Genomic DNA, 12117 nt, shown 5'->3' with positions numbered 1-12117 from the left:
GGAGGAGCTTTTAAAATAATGGGGTTGGTTCGACTGCCACTTATTCTTATTTTATTTAGCAAGAGAGGAACTAAGTTCTGTCTTTTCTCTCCTGGAGCCCCAATTTTCCTCTCAGCCGTTTCTATGATTACAAATACCTTCTACTCTTTTTTCATTACCAACTCACCTACACATCGAAATGGTACCTATTTCATCTTCCTGTCTTGTCTCTTCCTGTATGCCCCTTCCAGAGACTTAATTCAGACACCGTTGCTAAGCAACTATACATCATAGCAGCCAGCCACCAATTACTAATTGTCCTCGGCCCTTTAGCCTTACAAATCCGGACCGCCTGCGACAATCGCAAGTAGTTTCGATGGCCAAAAACACACCGAAAGGTTTCTTAGCTCAGTGAAGGCAGAAGCACTAAAAATAAGGTACCACCATCATGGCAGTAAAAAAGACTTCGGGTCTCTTATACCCACCAAAGCGCGCATTTTATAAAGCCACCAGCTTGGCACTGTTCTCTGGTCCTGCTCGGCGGGTAAACCGGAGGTATGGCTGGAAATATCTGAACACACGCACTGACGGAAAAGTGGACACCGGCGTTTCACACTCACTCACCTCTCTCCCCAGCGGCACCACCCATTTCTACAGTTGCTAGTTGAATTGAGGGTCTATCAGTAATCAAATTTCAGCCTCAATTTTATGGTGAGTGTAATGGAGTTAATTTCTCTAATGCTAGCAGTTCATGGAAGGGGTCTCTTGTGGCCGCACAGACCTGGGATTCGCAGCAGCTGTCAGAGATGCCGCCAAGGAATTCCTTATTAGCTAAGATGCAACCAGGCAGAAAACTCATTACACAGTGCTAAATATACTGAATCACATCTATTAGAGAAAAATGAACTTGATAATTACAACAAATAACTGCAGAAAGTGTTCAAGGAAAACAACAACAGCCCACACCAGGGTCTAAGTATACAGGGAGGGTGAACCGCACGAGACGACAGGGAAACTAGGAATGTGAAGCCTTGTGCTGAAGGAGAAACCAGTCTCAAGGTAGGTGGAGCTGACTTAAGTTGCCTACGAAAATGACAAATTTACATTTCAAACGTGCCCTTGTTTACCGGGTATATGGAAAATTTTAATGAGAAAGAAATGCTCAGAGGGTAAACGCTTTTGTTTGTAGACAGGTTCCTGGTGCAGCGGGGCTGGGAGGGCTGTAAGGGAGCCCACAGTAAACACTCCGTTAGACAAATAGAGATCTCTAATAGCTCAGTGGCACACACGATGTTCCCCGGAGCCTCACCAATGTTGAGAGTCAAGCTTGTCTTTTTCTCTAACACAAAATCGAAGTCTCTGAGTTGGAGGACCTTTGTTAACCCCCGCTGAGGAGTCTACAGGAGGAGACCCACTGCAAATATCGCCTGCCCATTTTCTGAGTGTCTGACCTCACTCAGGGGAAGAGTCGCCACTATCACAGGTGGTTCAGGGCACTGCTGTTTCTCATGGCAACGCCATGGAACCAAGTTAAGTTTGAGCTGAGACCCAGCAGGAGATGATCTTTGAAAACCGGGAGGAGGAGAAGAGGCTGGGTAGAGAGAGGAACGAGGAGAATAAAGACAAAAGAGGTGCCTTCCTATCCTAGAGGTCAAGGAGAGCCCCAGGAAAGTGTGACGAGCAAGGGTCAAAGCTGGCCAAAGCCTAGAGAAGTCCCTGACTCTGGCAACTTCCTCTCCACAGAGGGGCCAGATGGACACGTTTTTTAAGCACAGACAGGGCAGGATGGTTTCATCTCCCTCACGTCTGCTGAACAAAAATACGACTTTGGCCACTGCTGGCAGCAGCCGAAGAGGCCTACCCACTCCGAACCCTGGGAGAGTTAAGAGTCAAGCCTGTACATCCACACGAATAACTGAGCAGCCCTTTCCTCCTATTATTCGTATTTTAAAGGGAATGGGAACAGAAGCAGTGGATGTGATTTCTCTTTGACACTCAAGTTTCCTGATCAAAGAGGTCTACTTCCCTGTCTTACTGTTTTGGTGGAATGGCCTTTGGCACAAGTGAGGGACACTCTTGTTTTTGTCACCAGCTCAGTCTGTGACCTTTTTGCCTAGCTGCCTTCCAGGAAAGCTTTCCTGGGGCTTTCAGCCCCAGGGCTTCTAGTGCAGTCACCCCTAGCCCTGGCATCAGCCCGCTCCCCTAGCTTCCATCAAGGCAAATGAACACATGCGCTGGGAACTCCATGGGATATGAACTCGGAAGGACAGAGCCCCGAGAGCTGCTGGCCGCCATGGTCGGACCAACACCAAAGAGCAGCGGCAGCACCTGGAATAGAAGAGCACAGATCACGGCTGCCCATTTGAAGCCAAGGTCATACTGCACTAAAGTCAGATATTCTTGACCTTTTCAAACACATGAGCCAATGAATCATCTTTGCCGCTCCCTCCCCACACTTCCCAGCCAGGCTTTTTGCCCCCAGTTTCAAGTGAAAGAATCCTGATAGAACATCACCTGCCCACTGTCAACCACAATGCTTCCCATGGACTCAGCCTGCCCTTGAAGGAAAGGACAGGCGAGAACCATATGACTTAAGAGGAAAGACCTAACCAGGTGACTGCTGACTCTGTTTAGGGGCTGCATTCTGGGGTCCAGATGCCCTGGGAATGGGCATTTCAGAACACCGGGGAAACAGCACGGCGGGTCACTGGGCACCGGCCCTTATTGCTGCTAGAAAGATCAGAAGACATGGGAGTTTCTGTCCCAACCAGTCAGCCAGCTGCACTGTGTTTCATCACGTATCAGTTTTTACTGAAAAGAAAACCATACAAATTTAATCAGCTCTTCATATGGAAATATTTAACTTTTTTTCCCCTGGAGTTGTTTGATATTATTGTTTTAAGAGTCAGGATTACAAAAAATATCAAGATGTGTGATAGTGGTGGACACAGAAAAGCATCCATTTCTGGCAAGAATGCAAGTCTCATTTCCAGTAGACTCAAGTCTTAAATGCACTGGCGTCTCTGTCAATTGCCTGGCTCAATGAAGAACATATTACATGCCCATAACCATGAAGTATAAGACAAGAATGATCCATCTCGAACAGCCCTCACCCATTGTCAAGGCAGAACGCTATTATCGGTGAGAATAATATGATCTCAGAAAAGCTCCTGTTGCCCACAAGTTTAGGGAGTGTTCTGTTTTGTCATCCAAACCTCTGAGGTTTCTGTTTGCTCCTTTCCCCTTCAAAGATGTTATCAAATGGCCTTGTTCCAGAACTTTTAATCTCTGGAAACCTGTAATGTGGAACTCTCTTACATGTATGCCTATTAAAGAACTATGCTCTCTCTCCGTAGTCATAAAATGTAAAACACCTCTTAAGAGACTTCCTTTGTTTCCCAGCCAAGGGCACATGAGATGAAAGAGGCTGCCTTTTAAATATAATTTTAAAACATTCTGTGAAATAAAATGAAGTATTGATATATAGAGTGATTTAAAAATGAGGACTGCTTTTGAGATCACGGGGCAGTTTGAAGTGCAAAAGTGATGTAAGTTAGAGGCCAATGCCAAGAACTTTCCATCTCAGAAATGGGTCATCAGAAACTTAGGGGCGAGGAAAATATAGCACTTTGGGAAGACATGTGCACTTGAAGACCACACATCACTTGTGTCAGTTCCTGGGGCGGGCGGGTCAGCTAACTGCAAAGCCTAGCCCAAGCTCAGCTGGGACAAATGTTGACACCGTCCTGAACTGGCCCCAACCACAGTCTCAAATCCTTCGAAACTCCTATCCTGAGATACGTGCAAAGCGATAACGTGTGCAAGAGATGCAGCTATTATTAGATCACCGATCCAGATTCATTTTCTCAGTGCTATTTCGTTTGATGGTGGAGGAATCTATTTACTAAATGCCATGATATCTGCCAGGTGGGCAGAGTTAATCTCCCAGGCTCCTGTGAAGATTTCTTCTGGCCTTTATCATGTTAGCGACACTGACCTCTGCCCTTGAAGGAGAAGTGGTGAAAACTGCTAGCAATGGAGAAGAGAGAAGCCTGTTCTTGAGAGGAGGAGTTTGGGGAACCCAAAGTACAGAAAACTTTTATGTCAATGTTATGGATCATGCTTTTTTTAGAGGAACAAGAAATCCCATTGCTATTATGTAATCAGGAAATTGAAGATGTCTATCTCCAGATAACCCAGTGCTTGTGGTGTGATTTCAGTTGGAATCTTGCACGTAGAATGCTTTTCTGCTGCCTGTTCTGGTGTTTCTGTCACCTCATATTGAGTTTTTTGTTTTTTCTCTCTAGCAAATACATCAGAAAGTTAATAGTTCTGTTGATTTGTTGAAGTTTTTTTTTTTTTTTTTTTTTTTTTCCCTTTTAAAAAGTAAAGAAAAGAAAAGAATAGCTTTAAAGGGGGGGAAAAAAAGGATCCCAGCATGCTGACCACCCCAACGCAGTTTCAGGCTGTGGTCATGCCAACTGTCTAGTAAAGAGAGAAATTCCACTGTAGCAGAAGTAATAAAATCTTCTTTTAAAGTACAAATACCATGCAGGGAGGTAACGTAAACCCCCTTGCGCTGGGACGAGGAAGGTGGGGTCGTACGGAGTAAACTATGGGCTGGAGCGCTGGAGATCTGTGGTCACCACACCACTTTGGAGAATCTTTCACCAAAAGCAGCTGTTTCCATGACCCAGAACCTTCTCTTCCTCTTAATCCATCACCTGGAGGATTTTAGAAAGATGTCAGCTATTATCTGAAGCTTTCTTCATTGTTATTCATATGACGAAATACTTATCACCCACTATGCTTTTTCAAAGAGGCTGATCTCAGAGACAGATAGCTGGGAGACTGTCATCAGCATAGCAGCAGGCTTCGGGCAAAGCCAAATGTGACTGGGCTGGGAGACAGACAGGTGGATACAGGGAGGAAGCTCCTGCTTCAGAGTCAACAGACCACTGTTATCTTATCCACCCCCAAACCACAGAGCCGGGCATTTCACAGGAGTCTCCTATCTGGATTTCTAGATCTCATAATTGACAAATAATTGACTTGCCTTAAAATAGGGGTCAGAGCTCCCCCAGTTACCACCCTTGGTGATGAACACACTGGGCCCACTGTTCCCCAGGCAGCCGGGAGGCATCCTGTCCCCGCCACAGGTCCCCCCTCCTCAGTTACTCCGACAAAAGGCAACAGTTGAATGTAGAGGAAAAGTCAAGTGAAAAGAGCTCGGATCCCGTGACACGAGGTATTCAGCGGCCAGATTGCTTTCACACAATCACTCAGTATCTCTGCTCATGGCCAGACTTAGACGGGGGATCCACCTGCCAGGTACCGCTTGGACACTGAGAGCCGGCAAGAAGCTGGGGACAGACTGCAAAGCCAAATTCCCGTTTCGGAATTCAGGCTCTTCGCGCAAACATCCGCGTCCTCGATGCGCTGCAGAATCCTGGGAAAAGAGCCGGCAGAGCAAGAGGGCGGGGCCCCAAGGAGGGACCTCTTACAGTCTCTACCCCGACGGGCCTTCCTGCTTCCCTTTCCCGAAAACTCTGCTTGAGGGGAAGGAGGGGGCGGCGCTCCTGGGGGAGTGAGACGCAGTAGCAGCAGCGCAGCCCCACTCATCCCCTTAACGCCCAGATACAAAGACCTGTATTTCACGTCACCTGGTGTTCCCTCCCGCCCTCCCACCACCCGGGTGGCGGTATGTAAACATTACAATTCCCCCCCCCCCATCACTTTGGATTTAATTGTATTCCTAATTGAAAATGAAAATTAATTTGCTTTTGATCCATTCCAGGTGGCAGATCAGCCTGCAGTGGTAGCCGAGCGTTTCTTTTCCCCTCACTCTCCGAGTGACCACACACACACACACACACACACACGTGCCCACAGACACCAGCCTGCGTCACGGGCGTGAACAGGCAGCAGCCTCTTTCTGCACAAGATCTTCTAGTGTCTCTTATCCCTTGGCTTGATTGGCACCGTTCAATTTTTTCATAGAAGATTTAGCAAAGTGACGATACTTGTGGAAATCAACTGCTGACAGACTTGTTGAGTTAAGTACATAATTAAGGCTGTGGAAATACAGATGTTGAACAATGGCGGCTTACATCAAGATGTGTGCGGGGATCACAAATAACCGGGCATCTGGTTTCTTTATCTAAGTACCTTTCTTACGGTTTGGATCTTAATTTTTTACAGTTGACAGCAGTGTTATTTGAGCCAGTCAGTGGCATCTGGCTGCTGGGGGAAAGAAAAAAAAAAAAAAGGAAAAAGAAAGCAAGAAAGGGGGGGGGGGATCTCCATGCACTTTAATTAATTGTGGAGAAATTACATGGTCCTTCAACCGTGTAGTTTGTCATCAGTACACATTACAGATTTATATTAGATGTTTCTCCACAGTGTCAGGAATAATTAAAAGGGGGAAGGAAATGATGCCAACCAGCAATGCTTTAACATCGGTGGTGAAAGTTTTATATTTATTACAGCCAAACAATTTTAGAAGAAGATGTCAACTCAGAGGCTTGACTGTGCGTGGAATACATATCAAGCTGGAGGGGAAGCCAAGGCTGCTGGAATAATGAGAGAGTGCTCACGTTTAATCTAACGGGCCGACCAGAATTGGTGTGGCGTGCCAGAGTTATTAAGGACGCGGCCATCCCCCTTTTTCTCCTAAAAGCATTCGCCCTAAATAATAAGTAACATACGCTTTTTTTCCCCCTGAACCGATCTTCATCCAATTGCCCTTTCTGATCCTAATAAGAACAGGAAAAACAACTGGAGGCAGATCCCTTGTTTTGCTCAATTAATTTGTGCCACACTTTTGGCTTGGGCGGCACTGGTGGAATTACTTAGTAAAAAGATAGCAAAACGACTCTTGCCTTCGTTTAGTACATGATTACGGCATCCCTGCCAGGGCCTTCTACGGAGGGGGCCAGGCCCAGACAGGAGCCAGCATGAATGGTAATCACCGTCTTGAAACGCAAATCTTTTGTTTGTTTGTTTGTTTGTTTAGGCCGCGCGGACCCGAGGCCCGTGCATTGGGAGCTTGGAGTCTTAACCACTGGACTGCCAGGGAAGTCCCCTGTAACGCAAATCTTAGTTTCCTTAATCCTGGTACCACTGAACAAACCTGGAACATATTCCTTTATCTTTTCTAGAGATCACAGGCAAGGACTACATTTAGAAACCAAAGGTCACGAAAAAGCTCTTAGAAACATCCCACGTCAAAGGGCACGGTACATCAATCTTTTCGTTAGTTCTTTCGATAGAGCAGATTTCCTTTTGTATCAGGAGTCCATCAGGCAGCACATTACCGGGGATGATTGGACGCCCTCAACCTTCATCGTGGGTCTTGCAGGAGAGTCAAATAATCCCCTAGTATGCCATGCCTGTCACTTCTTATTTATTAGCTTCTTGCCCTGGATATTTTCATAATTTCCATTTAGCTCGTGTGGCCCCAGAACCTGGGAATCACAGCCTCAGGACGGCTTCACCTTTGCTCCCACAGACTCAGACAAGAGCAGTGCGTCAAACCAGGATTCTCTGCTCAGCGTCTGTGGGTCTAAGTGGTGGGAATCCTCCTCCCTGAAACCCTCACGAGGTATGGAAAACAGCACTGGAGTCCTCAGAGCAACGGAGGCCTCAGGGGATTGCCAGGTGGGTCGAACAGGGACAATTTGCTTCTACCGTAAAGTAATAATACCCTCAATTATGTTAAACCATTTAATAACAATATCCTTAAATTTATAGTGCTTTACAAATTTCAAAGCACTTTTGTAAATATGATTTGATTTTACTGATATTTGTGTAACTCAATGTGGAGGTACAAAAAGGGGAGAAACCACAGCGCTTTCCTCTTCAGTCCTAAATAAAACACACACCTCACTCATTTTCCCTTTGCTGATGGCTTAGAAGAAAGACTGTGTTTCGCTTTCGAAAGTACTCTCTGGACTTCCAATACAATAGGAACTTCTTCTTGTGGCCCTGCATCCTTTCTGACTATTCCTATCTCCTATCACTCCACCATGAACATTGCTTCCACACTCCTCTCTCTCTAAGACATCAAGGCCAGTCCTACCTCAGAAACTCCGATTTACTGTCCCTCTGACTGGAACACTAACTCCATGTCGTTAGGACTTTCAGATCTCAGCTTAAATGTCACCTCTCAGAGAAGCTTTCTCTGACCTCTCTAATATTACCCACACTTCTACCCCCATTTCCTAAGTCACTATCTGAAATGATCTTATTTATATATCTGTTTAACATGGCTCTCTCCCACTGACACGTAAGCACCAAGAGAGCTTGGAAATACACAACTTCAGGGAAGATTTCTCTGCGTGCTTCAATAATTAGTCTCAAATAATCTCTGTGTCCAATTTTTCTTTAATTCAGTAGAAAGTCTTTAATCTGGTTAGTATAACTGAAATTTTGACCACGTAAATGATTTTTCTTCATCCCACTTGGGTTTCAAAGCCATGGATGGAACCTCTCTTTTGGAGTGATCCTAATGGAATTAACCAAATGTAAAGAGATGTTGACCTGAAACCATTATTACTGGCAAGAAAAGAATCTGAATAGAAAGTCAAGCCACTGCATCTTGTGTCCCTAAAAGGATTATTTAAGTCAGTTTTCTCACCGTAAGTAATAAAGCGGTTCACTCACCAGTCAGGAGGTTTGAACTCTGATTTGAATTGAGGTTTGCCGAGGCTCAACCCAAAACCCCTGCTAAATGCAGCTTCGGGGAGGAGCCGCCAAGTGCAACTGCAGCCAAGGTGAGAACTGTTGGTTCGTGCCTTGAACAGCAGGTACCGATGGCAACCCTGCACACTGAGGGCTGGCCAGGACCAGAAGAAAACAAGTTTAAGTTAGAGCAGGCAGATTGGAACCCAACTAAGAAAACAAATTCCTACAGGAAGTGAGAGGCCTAATAAGTGACCAAGCGACTAAAAATCTCTGGAGAGATTACAATTAGGATCCATCCCTGACACCTGTACTTCTTGAGGACCGTGCCTGGTTCATGTCTGTAGCTCTGTATGGTTACCTAATATACTAGGCATTCAAGATATATGTAGTGGAGTGAGTGTGGAGGACAGGTCTTCCTGTAAGCTCCATGAGGCCAAGGTCCTGTCTCTCCAGTACTCGGGACAGTGGGAGATGTAAAAGTTTGTTGAAAGAAAAACATAAATCAATGAATAAATCAGTCAATGAATGAATGGGCCAGATCCTTCCTGTAGGGCTAAGATGCTTGATAATCCTGTAGAGGTGTTAATGTTTCTCTCTCGAACGCTACATAGTTTCTTTCCAGAAGGAAAAGTATCTTTCCTTCTCCTCCATCCCTCTGTATCAGCTCTGAAACAAAGATTCTCCTACTTATGGAGAAGCAGAGGCGCCTCTGACAACCTGTCCTCCTCATCAAATTTATTAGCAATACCTTCATTAAGCCTCAACCAGGCAGCGCCATTACATGCTGTAGAAAAAGCTAGAAGGAGCAGGTTCCTGGAGTCTGGGAGCTAATGGCTTAAAGGCCCCTGACAGGTGTGACGCGTGTAGTGTCAGCTCGGCTCTTGAACCCTTCCCTTTACTTCTCATCCTCCTTGACAATACAGTTTGCCCTTTTCAACTCGAAGAAAAGGAGCGTGTAAGCAAAAGGCCCCCCTTTCCGAGGTGCGCCCTCCAGCCCTCCCAAGCCCTGCTGGCTGCTCTGGTTGTCCTGTCTTGCTTTTACACGTGGACAGCCATGAGGGCAGATGAAAAATCTCATGGTGTCTAAGGGACTAGATTTGCTCCTCCAGTTTTGCAGTCAGAAGTAGACAGCGAGGCTTGCGGGGTAAGGGCAACCGAGAGAGTGGGGAAGGCCCTTCCCAAGTGGAGCACAATCTAGTCGCATCTAGCATCACGGCGGAAAGCACTTCACCGAGAGGCCACTGCACTGAGAGCCCTCTACCTGGACCTAAACCAAACTTGTGCCTCTCCAGACCTGAAGTGTTCCATGCTCCTATCACCGGCTCCGAAGCCCACAGGGGTCAAGTTACATGACGTGAGGTTCTTCCCAACTCCTAGATTCTGATTCTATTCGTGCTTGAAGATATCCTCTGATTGCCTCTGGTGGGTCATCTTTCTGGCGACAAGTCTCTGCTTAGACCCTAATTTAATGCAGCTGTAGCCACCGTGACGAGGATTTCATTTTTGATGCGTTCACTACCGGAATAAAGGTTCCAGTGGTGCCAAAAAATATAGGCCTTACGTTAGGGCAAGTTCACTTCTGTGAGCAAGAATATTAGGTATACAGGTTCAGGAAGCTCTAAGATGAGAAGCAGAGTAGGGGTGTATTCTTACTAAACGTGCTTTCTAAAATTCTAAAAATAATGACAGCTTTTGAGGATAATTTAAAGTTATGCATAATACCACCATTCTAATAAACCTCGATGACATTCACATGCGTATTTTTACATATTTCTGAACGTAAAGACTAAATAACCATTAATTGGCCGTTTTCATTTCGCAGCCCATCATAAGCATTTCCCCATGCTTCCATGTTGTCTTCCTAAACGTTACCTATGCTTTTCCTGGAGTAGAAGAGTCTATAAAAACTTAAACCATCTATTAAATAAGGGACTATAAATATAAATCCCTTGTAATCCAAAAACTTCTAGGCAATAGGAAAAAAGAACATCTGAAATATGTGCAGCTGTGATACGGCAGAAGAAAACTGAATAAAGGATATATTAGATGATTTTGCCTAAAAGCAGGAGCACTGGACCCTATTCCCTAGCTTTAGGACCTCTGGGAAATTAATCACTTTCCCTTTGCCTTAGTTTTTTTTCCTCAGTGAGACACAGAGGGTAGAGCTGGATGAACCTGAAAATCCTTTCCTGCTCTACAATTTTACGTTCATGCCTTAAAGCAACTTTATTCTAAGGAATACAAGGAACTACAGGTACACTTTAACATACTCCTTACAGGAGTGGTGCAGTGGAAACACACTGGCTTATGTCCCTCCTTCCCCTCCCTATGGGAATTGACCTCTCCAACACACACGGCTTCAGCAGCAGGACCCCGGCAGTCATGTTTGTTCAGGGTGGCCTCACCATCCCCCCCTTCCTGAGCCAGAGTGGATTATTCCAGAAGTGGTAGCCATCTTTCAGCCGTGTGGACAGAGATACAGCAAAAGTTGGTGTGCTGAAAGAAGGGAGCAAGCAGACATGCAGGGAAATGCAGAAACCAAAGACAGAAACCTCCACCCACATCTATTCCTAAGATCAGGTTGAATGAGATATTCTGTATCCCTGACAAAGTTCTACCAAAACAGTCACGCCCCTTATTTCACGTGTATATCTCACCTAGCAAAAAGCACTCATCGTTAACAGTCTCCATGAAGTGTCCCCAGTATTACTGCACATCTACATACCTCTTGGTAATTTAAAAGGAAAGAAACAAAGCAGTATTCTTTGCTCCATCTATAGGAGAGGAACAGAGGCGATGAGCTTGTAAAAACCCAAATAACATGGAAATGTCCTGGCTGAGCTAGAGCTCAATCCACAGACTCCTGCTTAGCACAAAGACTATCTGTGAATTATTGCTGACCCTATAGCTTAACTTCTGTATGACAGAGTGGGAAACCGTGAGAAGGAGCTAGCACGCTCAGAACTTCAGTGTTTTCAGAAACGAACCAGTTTCTGAACGAGCTTGGAGTTCTGGGCAAAAAGAGGCTCCAGTTTTTGGTTTTGACCCTTGGATCTATCTTTATGACCCAGGGATCCTCTCAGTTCATTCTGCCTTCAATGCTAGGGACTTGGATTCCTGGCCCCAAGAAATGGGGTCTGGTCTTCTGGTTGATTTCCCTCAGTCCAGCCCTAATGACTGCCCTCTTATGCAAGCAGAGATGTTAACAGAGATAGGCAACACGGAAGCTTGGAACTGAGTCCAGCCAGAATGTTGAAAACATTAAAGAACTAAATATTAGATTAGGACTAATGTGCTAAATTCAGAATACTGAGAGGCAATTGGAACCTTAAAATAGGATAGACAGCTGAAAACATGAGCTTTTTTTGTGCTTTGCCTTCATCTACCCACCTATCTGCAGGTCTAATCTATCAGGTATTTAACCATATAGCAGAGATATTTCCTTCACTCCTC

The 12117-nt window shown here is 45.4% G+C and overlaps 1 protein-coding gene across 1 annotated transcript in view; it reads right to left on the bottom strand.

Moving 5' to 3' along the window:
- Positions 1-12117, bottom strand: part of FTO (FTO alpha-ketoglutarate dependent dioxygenase) — a 373461-nt gene that overhangs the window by 54360 nt on the left and 306984 nt on the right. The gene's annotated exons all lie outside the window — the stretch shown is intronic.

Source organism: Kogia breviceps, chromosome 18 (assembly GCF_026419965.1).
Source record: "Kogia breviceps isolate mKogBre1 chromosome 18, mKogBre1 haplotype 1, whole genome shotgun sequence".
Taxonomy (NCBI): Eukaryota; Metazoa; Chordata; class Mammalia; order Artiodactyla; family Physeteridae; genus Kogia; species Kogia breviceps.
This window is presented reverse-complemented; position numbering and strand designations above follow the sequence as displayed.